General features: G+C 38.8%; 1 long non-coding RNA gene across 2 annotated transcripts in view; it reads right to left on the reverse strand.

Moving 5' to 3' along the window:
* Nucleotides 1–13,304, reverse strand: part of LOC115496820 (uncharacterized) — a 53,729-nt gene extending 40,425 nt beyond the window's left edge. Inside the window, exons 1-2 of one of the 2 annotated variants that reach the window (XR_004369002.3) lie at nucleotides 12,426–13,304; nucleotides 802–937 (exon numbers count right to left, since the gene is read on the reverse strand). This is a non-coding gene — a long non-coding RNA (uncharacterized lncRNA). Of the gene's footprint in view, nucleotides 1–801; nucleotides 938–1,345; nucleotides 2,559–12,425 lie in introns of those variants that run through there. The other variant, XR_005981635.2, reaches the window with a different exon arrangement.
* Nucleotides 13,305–13,653: the final 349 nt, after the last annotated feature.

Genomic DNA, 13,653 nt, shown 5'->3' on the forward strand with positions numbered 1-13,653 from the left:
TCAACTTGCCCTTCTAATACTAAATTTAGTCTCCTGGCCTCCCCTCTATGCACACCCCTGTCTCCCCCCTCACTCCTGGTGAGTGTGACATTCAATTTGGAGACTAATGTCAGCAAGAAATCCATATGTACTCCTCATAGTAGTAGGCATATCCCTTCAAATTTATTTTTAGGTTTCAATGGAATGAAGTGATATTTTCTTCCTTCAGTCATTACCTTCATAGCATTTTCTACTTTTCAAATGTTTACAAGGAGAAATGTATGCTTCATCTTACTGAAAATATTTTTGTCTTCAAATTGAATGTACACTGGTATGTACAATGACATTTGTAAGATTTGTTTTACAGCTTTACAAAGGGGAATTTTTTGCAACAGAAGAGTAAAAATAAGTTTACATTTGGAGCACAGCAAAGCTCAAACCACAGATACTCTGAGGGTATTTAGAAATTCCAGAGCAATCTGTTCTTGGCCTATTTCTAAATAAATATTCAATTTCTTCAAAACCAGTTTACCATTTTGGTATTTGAGACTAAGATAAACTAACTGAATCCATAACCTAACTAAAAATAATTTCACTTTGAGAGACTTGTTCAGCACATTTCTTTTAACATTTCTGAGCTAATACCAGTCCAAGATGGAAACAAGAAATGCTCAGCCTATGTGGCCATCATTTTGCTACCTTCACACCAAGATTTAAACACCAGTTGTTCACCACAGCCCTAAAAGCCTAAGAAGGACATCACAGACCCACCCCTGTTCTGGAAATCTCTACACAAAATTCCAAGAATGAGTGTTTCCCAACCTGGCTCAGGTGTGCAGTCTGCAGCCTCCAAACGCAATCCACCTGCTCTGTCACCTGCTTAGGCAAAGTTTGACCCTTGTGTTCTGCTGTGGAGTGTCAGTCATGGAGAGCTGCTGGCCAACACTTCCAAAAGCACCTAAAGTACAAACAAAGAAACAATGCAATACCACAAGCACTTGTTGGGGATACAAAGTGATTGCCTCTCTGCATCCCAATCATAGCAAACACAGAATTAATTAGGAACCTGGGTCTGTGCTCTATCTTCCTTCCAGAAAGTGTTGGATAAAGATCATAAAACCTCCATTCATCCACCTTATAGTGTTATGCAGATCACAGAAAGGCTGTTTGCATAATGGACAAGAAAACCATGGAAAGCAGACATCCATGCTAAGGGGGTCTTTCCCGTGCTGCTGCCTGCAGCCTGTCCTACTGGCTGCAAAGGTTCCTTTGAAACCACATTTCTGCTTGGTCTTTCTCAACTGCTAATATACAAAAGTGTCTTCTGAAGGAGACACAGAGAATCAGAATCTGAATTCTATTAAACCTCATCTGTGCATTCACTGTGCAGGGCAGGGAGAAGGCTGTGGGTGGTGAGAGCTCCTTTCGTCCTGTCTCTGATCTGCTCCACTCATCTTCTGGGGAAGATCTCTGTGGGCTTCTGTCCCCTAAATCTGTTCCTACAGCTCCCAATCTCCAGCAGAGAGAAGGTGGTAGGCCTTAGCAAGAAGGAATACAGCAACAATTATTATTTTCTGTATTAGTAGCAAGAGCTTTAAAAAATATTTTGTCACACACATATTATTTTTAAAGCACAACATGATTTTTAGACACTCTCATTATTTGTTTATTTTTAGCACATATCAAACCACAGCAGTTCTCCCTCCAGGCTATATTTGACGAAGTTACAGAGACTTTCCAGGCCACCTCAAAGCAGAGATTAATCCAAACAATTTAAACCTCTCACTGTTCCACAGGAGGATGGCATTCGATTGGATTATTTAGGGAGGACAAAATGTTTTTGTTGATGAGAGAGATAAAATCCTCAGAGAGGGAAATCAATCTTATGTAGAGACCCCAGAGCATTGATCTTGGTGTACATTGACAATTTCTGGTTGTTTAGCTATTTGGAATGACCGCACAAAATGAGCAAGTTGTTATAGTTTTAAGGTTTTGGTATTTATTGGCAACCCCAGTGCTCATATGATTAATCACACATTCAGAGTGTGAGCTCAGTAGAAATTGACTGCAACGCAGCAGAAACAAAGTTTTCAGTTATCATTGTGTAATAAATTGAAGCTCTATCCCTAAGCTGATTTGTCTTCACGTTTCCAATTTGCCTTATTAAAAGTGTTGTTTATACAGTAGTTAGCAAAAATGCAAGTAATTACACGCAGAATTCATTCTAAGCGATTTTGTATATTCTTTTTACTCTTTATTGGTTTTCTATCTTCATTATCCAATATTTTGTTATACCTAAGCAGAAACTCCATTCAAGAAAAATCCAAAAAGATTCAGGCCCATGGAATGAGCACTTCCTTATATCGAGAGCAGCATTTCCTGGATATAATGCTACAAGACAAGGCTTTCAGAACAAAATAATCCAAATGCAAGCACCCTTTAATAAACCACTTTTCTCTTTGTACTTGAACTCTTTGGTGCGTCCCAGTAAGAAGCAGAACACAAAGACAAACAGTTTAGTTTATATGTTATATTTCATTTCCTGAGACATTATTTATTCAGAAGGAACATTCTTTCAAACACAGCTAGAGTTTTGGATACACATTTCACATTGTAGGAAAATCTTTTTCTCTTACCCAAAAGAAAAAAAAAAAAAAACAAAACCCAAAAAAAACCCCAACAAAAATAAGATCATTACTATAACTGGAAATTGGAGAGCAATTTGGGGAATAAAAAAAAAAAAATCTAAAAGAATATATTTAAACCAAGGAGTGCCAGGTAGGGAAAAGTAGGGAGTCTATGAAGGAAGGAGGTGCTCTAGTCTTGGTGTAGTGGTAGAGACTTATGCTGGCAAAGACTGATAATGCTTTATAGCCTTCCCTGGGATCTCACTGTAACCTCGAAGCGAGCAGTTGCTAGGATGTACTTGCTAAAGATAAGAGCAAAATTGTGGAACAGAAAGGCGAAACCCTGTAAGGCTGGCCTTGTGCTTCCCTGGAGAGGCTTACATACTCATAATGTACAGAAACTATAACCAGATCAGAAGAGACCTAATTACAGAGCTCAGAGATGTTAATGACACACAGAAATTTACATGCAGCTGAAAATATGAATATCTCTAAGCCAGCAGTCGCATCTCCACAGGGCTGGCTTCAGAACCTATGTTTTATAATCTGGGAGCTTTTTTTTTCTTTAAGGTGGAGCCTTTTAAGAAGTCAAACCCATCTATTTTTTAAGTGAACAACACTAACAATAAACCACCATAAAATTATATTGACTGAGATATTTTTTTCCTGTTTGTACTTCCTTTTCTTATGCTCTGTCTGAATAGGGCTTGCAACAATAATTCCTCACATTTATCTTTCCATCTTTCAGTCTCAAAATCCTATATCTGATTTGGACACAGAAATCATCAAAGCAATGAATACGCTTTTAATTTACTGAGACCTTTAAAGGACAAAATTACTGAATGATTTTTCTTAGAGTTCTTACTAGGTACAAAGAAGTTTTTATTTTTTTTATGCTTATATTTATTTATTTTACCAATTTTTTGACACTGTGGTTGTGTAGTTGACTGACTTTCACATTCCTTGTTTCTCTTTAGCTTCAGTGAAACATCTCTTATATCTTTACCTGCAGTGGAGATAAGGAGTTTTCACAGCTGCTGTCCATGCAGTCCTCAAACCAGAGAGTACTGCAATAAATCCTATTTTATTTTATGGACAAATAAATGCTGAGGTAAAATATTCGAGGACCATTGCTTGAATACTTGCCATAGCAGCGCTACTGTAATAACCACTATGACATTAATTTACTGCAATGTGCCGTAGGAAGAAGGAAGAAGGAGGGAGAAGGGCATTAAAAGAGAAAAATTACTATCCTTTGGATTTATTGGGATTGGCCTTCCTCATTTTCAGCCATCATTAGTTGATTAGGTGCTGATGACAGTATGGACAAGCGTGCTAGAATAGTTGGCTAAGAAAAGCCCTGAAGGTACTCTGTTAATTGAGATGATGTTCATATTGTACTTACTGAACATAACTGCAGACAGTGAAATAAGAGCTTAGTGTTGTGCAACAGACCACATGAACATTCACTCATTATCAGCCTGTAAAGGGGTGAAAACACTGCATATAGGCTACTGGTGCCACAGGAAAAAGAGATCATATTAAAACACAGAGAAACTGTATTTTATCCACCCTTCTGGGAGGTGTTGGGAAACCTGTCTAATGTTGTTCCACAGTTGCATTAGGGAGACATTATGGTACCAAAGGAACTGACAATTTACTTATGCCTTCATCTCATAAGAGCTATGCACCTGAACATTATGGAACAGCCAGATTTGTTTACCCACTAGAAACTTAAATGTTACTGATACTCTTTCGGTAATTATATTCCAAATACCTAAAATTTTAAGGTAATTTGGAGAAAATGGCAAAGAAATGCTCCTCTATTCCTCTTTTAATCTTGTTTGTGAAAACTGAGCATTATACATGAAGACAGAAGTGTGCAACCTCTGCACATAGCCTGAGATGCAATAGATACATGGGACCAACTAACATTTTGGTAACAATTGTAATGCTATTAACAATGACACCATAATGATGGTGTCATAATAATGTCCAAATATTTCAATTTGGACATTAGCCTGCCCATTGCTATGGCCAGGATGAATTTCAAACTTGGTGCCTAGTCAGTCACACAAAAAAATCGCTAAATGCAAAAGATAGCAATTTAAAGGATCTTTGAACTTTTAGACAAATCCACAACTTTTTTCGAAACAATAGTCCTATGAACATATTATTCTCACAGCAAAACTATCTCAGTACTTGAAGCATTGTGCTCTTGATATTCAAACTTTAAAAAACTCTTTCAGAAAAGTGAGAAAATTAAATCTGACCATTAGGGTGCCCATACTGAACACATCAATTCAAGGTAACAAGTCCTCAACAACATCAGAAACAGTTCACAGCTCACAGAACTGTGAAAATTTAGAAAACATTGCTTATTCATAATGACACATTGTTCCTACCCATGAAGCTTTAATATCACCTCTGTTAAAGAGATATATTAGTATTTACTAACCTACCTTACCTAGTTAGGTATTACCTAGTAGATCACTAAGGCCCAGTTGGTAAACACTCAGCTCATGAGATGGTGGGTGGCAAAACAAATCTTCCTGACCCAAATAGAAACTTATTTCCTTTGGGCATTCATGAGTCAGAAATTTCATTTTGCAACATGTGTTAAAAGTATCTCCACTAGAAATATTCAGGAGCCTGTGTCAAAAAACAGTACAGAACACTTGATTGTGTCTACAAGGAGAAGTGTACAATGGAGCAGAGGGTTTAAAACATCTTATTTTTTTTGACTTAACTTCAAACGCATTACTACACAGTCAAATCAGAAATTCCACATGCAATTGGCTATCCATGCTCACAGATATTGTTGGCATCACTAATCTCTAGCTCAGTTTTGTTATGGGATGTTATTAGCATTTAAGGGCGTCTTCTGTCATCTGATTCTTCTTACAGGAAATATGGTTCTATGTCCAGTGAGATAATAAATGCCTCCTTCTTTCAAACAACATCTGTTGTGACTTTGGCATTCAGCTCAGTGGGAGTAGTGATTGACCACATTATTGGATATCTAGACACAAGATGGCAACACCTTCAGTAAAAGGCTTTGAAAATATCTAGCAAATAGTTTGAGGTAGCCACAAAAAAATGAAGAATATTTGAAGAGTCAAGGTATGGGATCAAGATATCAAAAAGAAACAAGAGATTCAGGATCAGAGACATGCAATACTCTCAAAAATGTTAGCACAAAAATATTCCCTTTAAAATACTCATCCAAGAAAGCTCTAACAGGATCAGGCTTTTATAGTTCATGTTGTCTGTCTGTTTCTAAAATCATTGTGATTGTGGATTCATGTATTACTGTCATGGCAGTGACAGAGAACAGATCTGTTTAAAGTGTGCTTTACCAAGGCCTGTCAACATTTGAACTAGAAGAGTGATAGATTTGACAGGTTTGGGAGATACTGTTCTGCCTCTACCCGGGAGGGCTGACACCAGAAGCAGAAACACGCCAGGCCCAAGCACTGAAGTTTTTACCACATCTTGCTGCTGGCCAGGCACAGTGATGTTGCATAACTAAGGACAGAAAAACAATTAATGTTTAATATGTAAATCAATCCCAGTGGAGACCAGTTGTTATCTGCAGAGTGGAAAGCACTGAATGAGGTGAAGTGACACAAGGATAGTAGTGCCTATGACAGTGCCATGAAATTGGTGGAGACAAGACAAGGAGTATGAAGACTGTGCAAGTTTTATCTTTGCTGCCAAATACACTACTTTGAAATAAGGATGAATAGGGTAGCAGCAGAAAAATTCTGCAAAAATGGTGATGTCTTAACTTTGTAGAATTTAAATTTAAATTTTAGTTTACAGCATTGCTTGTAAACAAAGATTAAAATATTTTTTTCTCACACTTCAAATATAGAAAATCAGAAAAAAAAAATCTCCCAGCCTGAGTTAGATTTGTTACACAGGAATTACAGCATTAAGCATCTCAAGAACATCCACAAAGGTTGTTATAAGGTACTCGTTGCTTGCAGTTTTGGGTCCTTTGTAAGGACAAATTTAATCTCTGAGTTGTGAGGCTCTCTAAAAGAATCCAGCTCCTCCAGTTGCCATCTTTTACAGCTGAAACTCAGTTTTCCTTTCCTCCCTGGTACCTGTGAAGACACATTTCAGAGCCATGGCTATTTGGCCCATGTGCAAAGCCTTTCACTCCCAAAAAAATTGAAAGGCCCAAATAAAGCCTATGCCACATGTTTGTATTGCTCCTATCCCTTTCCTCAGCAGCTGTGCACATTCTTTGCACACAGAGGGTACATGGTGAACCCGACCTGCCAGGGATGCTTTTCCCCTGCTCACTGCTCTTCATCCACTCCCTTTGCTCCAAAGCTGTCTTTGTTCTTCCAGACTCAGCAGAGCTGACTGGCACACTCGGTCTTCCTCCTTCACGCCTTGATGTTCCTTATTTTCCCATGGAACCTTGCTGTACCTTCACTGTCTCTGAGAGGCTATTCTCTCTCCAGGTCCCATATCAGTCAGCTTTGATCCCGTAATGTGGTCTCATCTTACTCGAATTTCAGTAAAAGTCATAGGTCTTGCATTGCTATATCCCATATATGCATATGTGTCTTGCTAAACTCTCTTTATCTTCAGGTAATACCAGATCTTATCTCATCCCATTTAACTCTCTCTTATCTTACCTCACCTCCACACAAACTCAGTCTGATTGCAGCCGCTGCTTCACTCCACACCTGCTCAGAGGGGCTGCTACTCCACTCTGCCAACCAGAACATCACAGAGAGGGCTCTACCTCACATTTCTTTCCTCGCCATCACTCTTGCTCCTCCCACACACCATTGCAGAGCCTTCTCCCCACACCAGTAGAAGCAGTGGAGTGTGGCATCAGGCTTGCAGCCTCTCGCTGATAAGCAGATGGAGCTTCAGTCTAAACAGTTCTTCCATTACAGCATCATGCTGAGTAACTGAAACAAGCATCAGCCAGTGCCACGGGAAGAGAACAGGATCCATTTTTCAGAACAGTGGGTGAGAACTGATTTTTTTTTTCCCCACCTCTTTAAGGGGTTCTGCATTTAAAGCAAAGAAAATATAGGAAGTGTTTATAAGGGAAATGAAAGTGAGCAATATCCTTGTAGTTAATTATATACACCCAAACTTACTTAGTCTTTTTTTTTTGTTGTTGTTTTTTAATCTATATAATAGATGTACACTAACCTGGTTTTGCAAATGACCAGGTGCCTTGGGAGTGATGAAATTTAAGCCGAATTTCTTGTAACGCAATTTAAGATGTGCTAGAGCCATTGGGAAGGGTATTAAGAGCATTTCTCAGGACTCTAGCACCTATGAAGCACTTCAGTTACACAGCACAGTGCTTTATCTTCCTTCCCCAAGCCTGAGAGATAAGATTAAAACATAGGTACCATTATTGCAGAAACCACCTTTGCATCAAGAAATCTAATGAACAGTACGTGTCAGTGTGTGGTTATTCAACTCATCTGCAGCCCACACTCAATTAATTCACCTGCTCAGCACTTTCCTTACAGTTGATATTGGACAGTGAAATGGCACCTGAGTTTCTTGACTTCAGGTAGGTAAGAGAAAGGCTAGGGGCCAGAAAATCTATTTTTTTATTCTCTTTATAGAGGAGATGAAGAAAGATGAGTCCCTTGGGGGAAGGGGGGAAGTTAATTAAGAAAGTCTTCAAAGTGTTTAATTTTGTTACACATAAGTATGTCTGCACAGTTCTTAGACAAGGTTCGATCAGTAACAAAACAAACCATGATGGATTCTTATGCAAGCTCATCAAAACAGGCAGAAGGATATTGGGAATTGCATCCCTGCTTCCCCATGCTATGTTTGATGTCAAGAGAAAGATGAGCTTGCTTTCTCCTCAGTGAGAATGACCGCAGTCTTCAATAGTTTCAAAATCTCGATACATGTTATTCTTATCTTTGTGACCACCACCTTCTAATGCTCCTGTAAAATGGAAATGAAACTGCTTTTGGAGGAAATGAGGCTAAGTTACTCACTGAACATGGGCTTAGTAAAGATTGTTTTAGGATAGCTGAAGAGACAGTCAAGTATAAAAGAAGATGAGATGATGTGGATTTATGGGCAGCATTGACAAAAACTGCAGCAGGGAGGATCAGTGAAGAGATTATTGGTAGGGCCTAGGGAGACCTACTATAGTCAGGTACCAGACTACAGAGGAGAAAATATAAAAACATCTAACCCTGAAGATGTAAGAAAAATATATCATTATCTCTCTAAAACTGTATCTTGCTGAGTAACTTATCTCAGGTAGCATTCCCAAATAGTTTAGGGGGTCAGGCTGTGTTTGACAGGTTTTGATTTCATAGCAGTGTTCATGTTTTGTGAAAGAATGATTTTTTTTCTTTCCTGTACATCTTTGCTACAGCTGCCTTTGGTGATTTTTCTAAGAGCTCAACAGACCAGGTGTCAATCAGATCTTCTAGTACTAAGCACTATATAGCAGAACATATTTTGATTCTTTTTTCTTGTTGTTTTGTCTTGGTTTCTATTTTGGTCCTCTTCTTATTTTCCAATAAGTATTTCCAGACTCCAGACTGGGACTCTAAACTTTTAGGAAATATCCTGAGCAGGGGCTATAAAAACAACTGATAGTGTACCACAATGGCAGTTTCTGTAGTACTTGCCCAGCAAATACTTTTAATACTACAAAAGATTGGGATTTTTAGTTTTGTTTTTCAGCAAGCAGGATATCCAGATCATGAATTTGGAAAAGGAGCATCAAATGTTTTTTATTTTCTTTATGATGGCTATGTATAATAGCCACAACTACAGAGGATCAAATAGTTGGAAGTAACAATTGCTGATTCAGCCCATGTGTTTTTATTTTCATAGGTAGGGTTTTATTTTCATAGATAGTTTATTAACATATTCTGAAGTCTATTATACATTCATAGTTTTTAAGCATTTCCAGGGGCATTTTGGGGAAAAGAGGAGACTGGGGCAAAATTGTAGCAGGAAGGAAATAGTGAAGGGAGGATTGGTAAAGAGACAAGTTGGGGAGGAAAAAAGAGGGCAGGCATTTCTACTGAGAAAATGTTTTGATCTAATGACCACATGGCTGCCCAAGAGCCAGTGCTGGCAAATATCAGGAGAAATGAAGGGTTGGAGACTGAGATGGAGCAGCCTGGAACTGCTACTGCTCCCAAGGGAGCTGCCACTGCCAAGGCTGGGAGGGTTTGTGTTCTGCTTTCTACTTGCACCCCTAAAACACCTTACTGCTCCAGAGTAGCACCTGCTTAATAGAAATTCCTCTGCCCAGGTCTCTTGGACAGCACTACCCCATGCTAAAACGTGAAAAACTGCTGATAGCTTCCAAGTGGGTTTTTTGGGGGTTTTTTTTGGTTTTTTTTTTTTTTTTTTTTTTTTTTAGACAAGGATTAATCAACCATATAATTGTAATAATTATAATAGAAAATTGAACTTGGAGACTGTTTATAAAAATTTTTGGAGAAATACACACTGGTTTTGGTTGATCTTTAGAATTTGGAAATTAATGCACAGATTCAACATTTTTTGTAGGAATAAGTTTCTGATATAGCTACATTTTAGGGAGAAAGTTCTGCTGTAGCTAACACACTTCTACAAGAAAAAAATTGACAAAGTTAACTATTTCAGTAAAAAAATTACAACAGATAATAATGTCTTTTAAAGGACAGTGAACAAATAAAGTGAAGAAAGATATGATACTTTTCTTTCAGAGAGTTCTATCATATTTTTGAGACAAAATCATGACTGTGTAGAAAGAAATTTTCTTTGCAAAGATTAATTATCCTGAATATTCTTAGGAATTTATTTCTTCACACAGTTATGGACTAGAGGAAAGAGAACTGGACACTGCAGAAAAAAACCCCAAAATTAGATGTTTGATTAGATGCAGTAAAATTTAGATATTTTACAATGAGTATTTGCTGTAAGGAAATAGCAAAATAGGTATGGCCCATGAAACTTTCCTATGTTTCTCTTCTGCAACACAGAAAAGTATCAGTTTTTGTACATCCCTATTCATACTGAAAGAGGGAATCCTAGGAGCTGCAGGAGCAGAGAAAGGAAACAGAACTAACACGGTTTCCTGTTACAAATCACATCTCCCTCTTTGCTCTGGACACAGGTAAGGAGCTCTTCTGCTCCCTGTATAAGTTGTGTGATGTATGTCCACATGCTGCCCTGCAGAGCCTGATCTGGAATAGGACAGAGCTCACTGCTGGATGTCTGCCACATCTCAGCAGTCTCCCTCCTTCTGTGGAATGTCCTAAACTGTCACCCAGGCAAGCCTGAAGGGCAGTGGGGGCATGGCACTGCTTACTTGTGATGTGCTGTCAAATATTCTTTTGGTGGGTCAAACCAACTTTCTTGGGAACAGCCGAGGGAGGGGAGCAGGAGTGCCCTGTGCTCAGGGCATGCCCCGCCAGTCAGGTGCAGCCAGCTGCATGCCAGCTGCATGCCAGCTGTGCTGCATGTGCCGCCACACAGCTGGAGCCCAGCCAGCAGCAGCTTGGACGCTGCATCAGCCACTGAAGCAGAGATGGCACAGGCATGGCAGAGCTGCCCGTGGGCATGTGGTTAATCCAGCTGGCTGAATGTGCCTGGAAACGGCCAAATGGCTGCGTGCCCCACTGAATCAGGGCGAAAATTTGGGCTCTTTTGTTCAAAAAAACCCTTGGGATTTTTTTAGAATAACTGCTTTAGGGAACCAATGGCACCCAGACATGAAGTAATAAGCACTTATGACAGGAATAATTACAATGTTAAAAAAAAAAAAAAAACAAAAAAACCCCAAAAAAACCCCAAAAAACAAAAAAAACCCCCAAAAAACCAAAAACACAGAAAGAAGGAGTAAAAAAATTTAAAAAAAAAGCCAAAGTGATCATAATCTTAGGGAAATACACATTTAACAAGTAAATAATAGGGGTTTCTGAAAGTCTCAAATAATTAACACAAACCCAAACCCTCTGGTGCTCATTCTCAGGAGAAACATTTGAGACAGATGCACCCAAGAGAATGCAACTGATGAAAAGGAAAATATTCCAATCTCCTGGCTAAACAATGTGCTTTGTGTAGATTGATATGAAGTATTTTAAGCAGATAATTAAAATGAATTGATAATTGTTGCACAATGCTCAGATACCAAGGTGATAAGAACATTTTAAACATCATACCAAACTCCAGAAAATTCAAAGTTAATGCTGGTGGACCGCATTTAACAGACCTATCATCCTCATTAGTATTAACAGCAATGTCTAATAGCCATTCTGCAGCTCTGGAAATACTTTCAGAAGTAGCATTGTGAAACTGAACTCAAAGGGAATGTTCATATGAGCCAGATCATTTTATGACTTTAAAGATGAAGTGCTATACACTGCTGTTCTTTTGTTCTAAAGATCCCAAGGAATTAAAATCAAAGAAGATTTTCTAGGTTTTTAACCTTTTCTCCCCTTTTCCTTGTTCTGTTAATATTTTCTACCAAGAGCCGAACTCATCTTTCCCAGCACTACATTTATGCATGATCTTGAGTCACAAACCTACTATGAACTCCAGCCACCTCCAAAGTGAAGGCTGACAAGAAGGGACTACAGTTCAGACTAGGAAGGGAAGCACATCTTATTTCATGGAGGCTGCATGGCAATGCTACAACATGAGCACATTTTTATCCAGCAGCCTGAATGAATGTAGTCTCAGCAGTAACTACAACAAACCCTCTCCTGTAGGGTTTTCTCACATCTTGCTCCACTACACATAGGACAAACAAACTAAAATTTGTATTATTAATTGTGCAGAAAATAAAGGCAACCATACCTTAAGATCTTTAATGTCTTTTCCAAATCAAAGGGATTCAGTTGGATCCAATTGGTGCAGTTTTCCCTTCTGAAAAGGCTCTGATAAATACTCTTCCCTTGCCTGTGCAATCAGCAGGCGCAGGTGACTGGGTTGACTGGTGCCTTTGAGGTCACCCTCAGCCCCCAGATGCTTCCAGCAGCACCTCTCAAGTTACAGCTGCCAGATGCAGCCCATAATCTGGATTACAGACCTTCAATGCAATTTAAAATTATTTTTAAACTTAACCATTTGCTACACTCATTGCACCAGGTTACATCTCACTGGCTGCCTTGAAATTTGCTCCCCCAGTTTCCAGCCAGCCCTGTGCCAGGCTGGTGGAGAGATGGAAGAGCCCCAAGCCTTGGCTTCACCTCCTTCAGTGCTGCTACACAGCAGAGAGGAGAAAGCATTTTGGAGCACAACACCCACATTTCATCAGAGCCCCACTCCCTAAGAATAAGTAGATGATACATATGATTATATTAAAAAACAATTACAGATACTTATTTATTTCCTGGAAGCCAGAACACAACTGCACTTTCAAATAGTAAAATCTTCCAGGAAACAGCTATCCACCCAAATTTAACTTCAAATGCAGACTCTGCTCTCACAGAAGTCTGTAGGAAATTTTGGCACTTGTTTCTCCAACAATAAGATCAGACTGCTTGCTTGGATCTCCCAAGTCCCAGAACTCTACATTATCTCATTATTTTATTTTTCAGAAGACTGAGAAATGTGCTAGGCACCTCCCCATATAAATAAAAGGCCATAATCTCAAAAAATAACCATGGAAGGCTTATCCTGCTTCCACACTGCCTTTTAGATAGTTTAGGAACTAAGCAGGTGTCTCATATCAAACTCGTGCATGAAGTCAAAATACCCTACTCTCCCTAGTTCTTATATTTATGTTTTCTTGCAGACATGTTGTCAGTTCCATTTTGAAGCATCTTCCCTTGCAGTAGAACGAGATTTTATATATTTACACATGCAAATAAGACTCTGCAGGATGTGATAGGTTATCTCTGGTTTTAGGTATTTTTCTTGAACTGTTTGCCAAGAAGTTATAGGTACAACACGTGATGTGGCAGGTATTAATGGACTGGAACTATAATATTGCAGTGAATGGCAGAGTAAAAAGGTATATAAAACATGAATAAACATTGGGGCATTTGTCAGTACTTCTCTAACACTACAGAAAATTCAATAT

Source organism: Taeniopygia guttata, chromosome 11 (assembly GCF_048771995.1).
Source record: "Taeniopygia guttata chromosome 11, bTaeGut7.mat, whole genome shotgun sequence".
NCBI lineage: Eukaryota > Metazoa > Chordata > Aves > Passeriformes > Estrildidae > Taeniopygia > Taeniopygia guttata.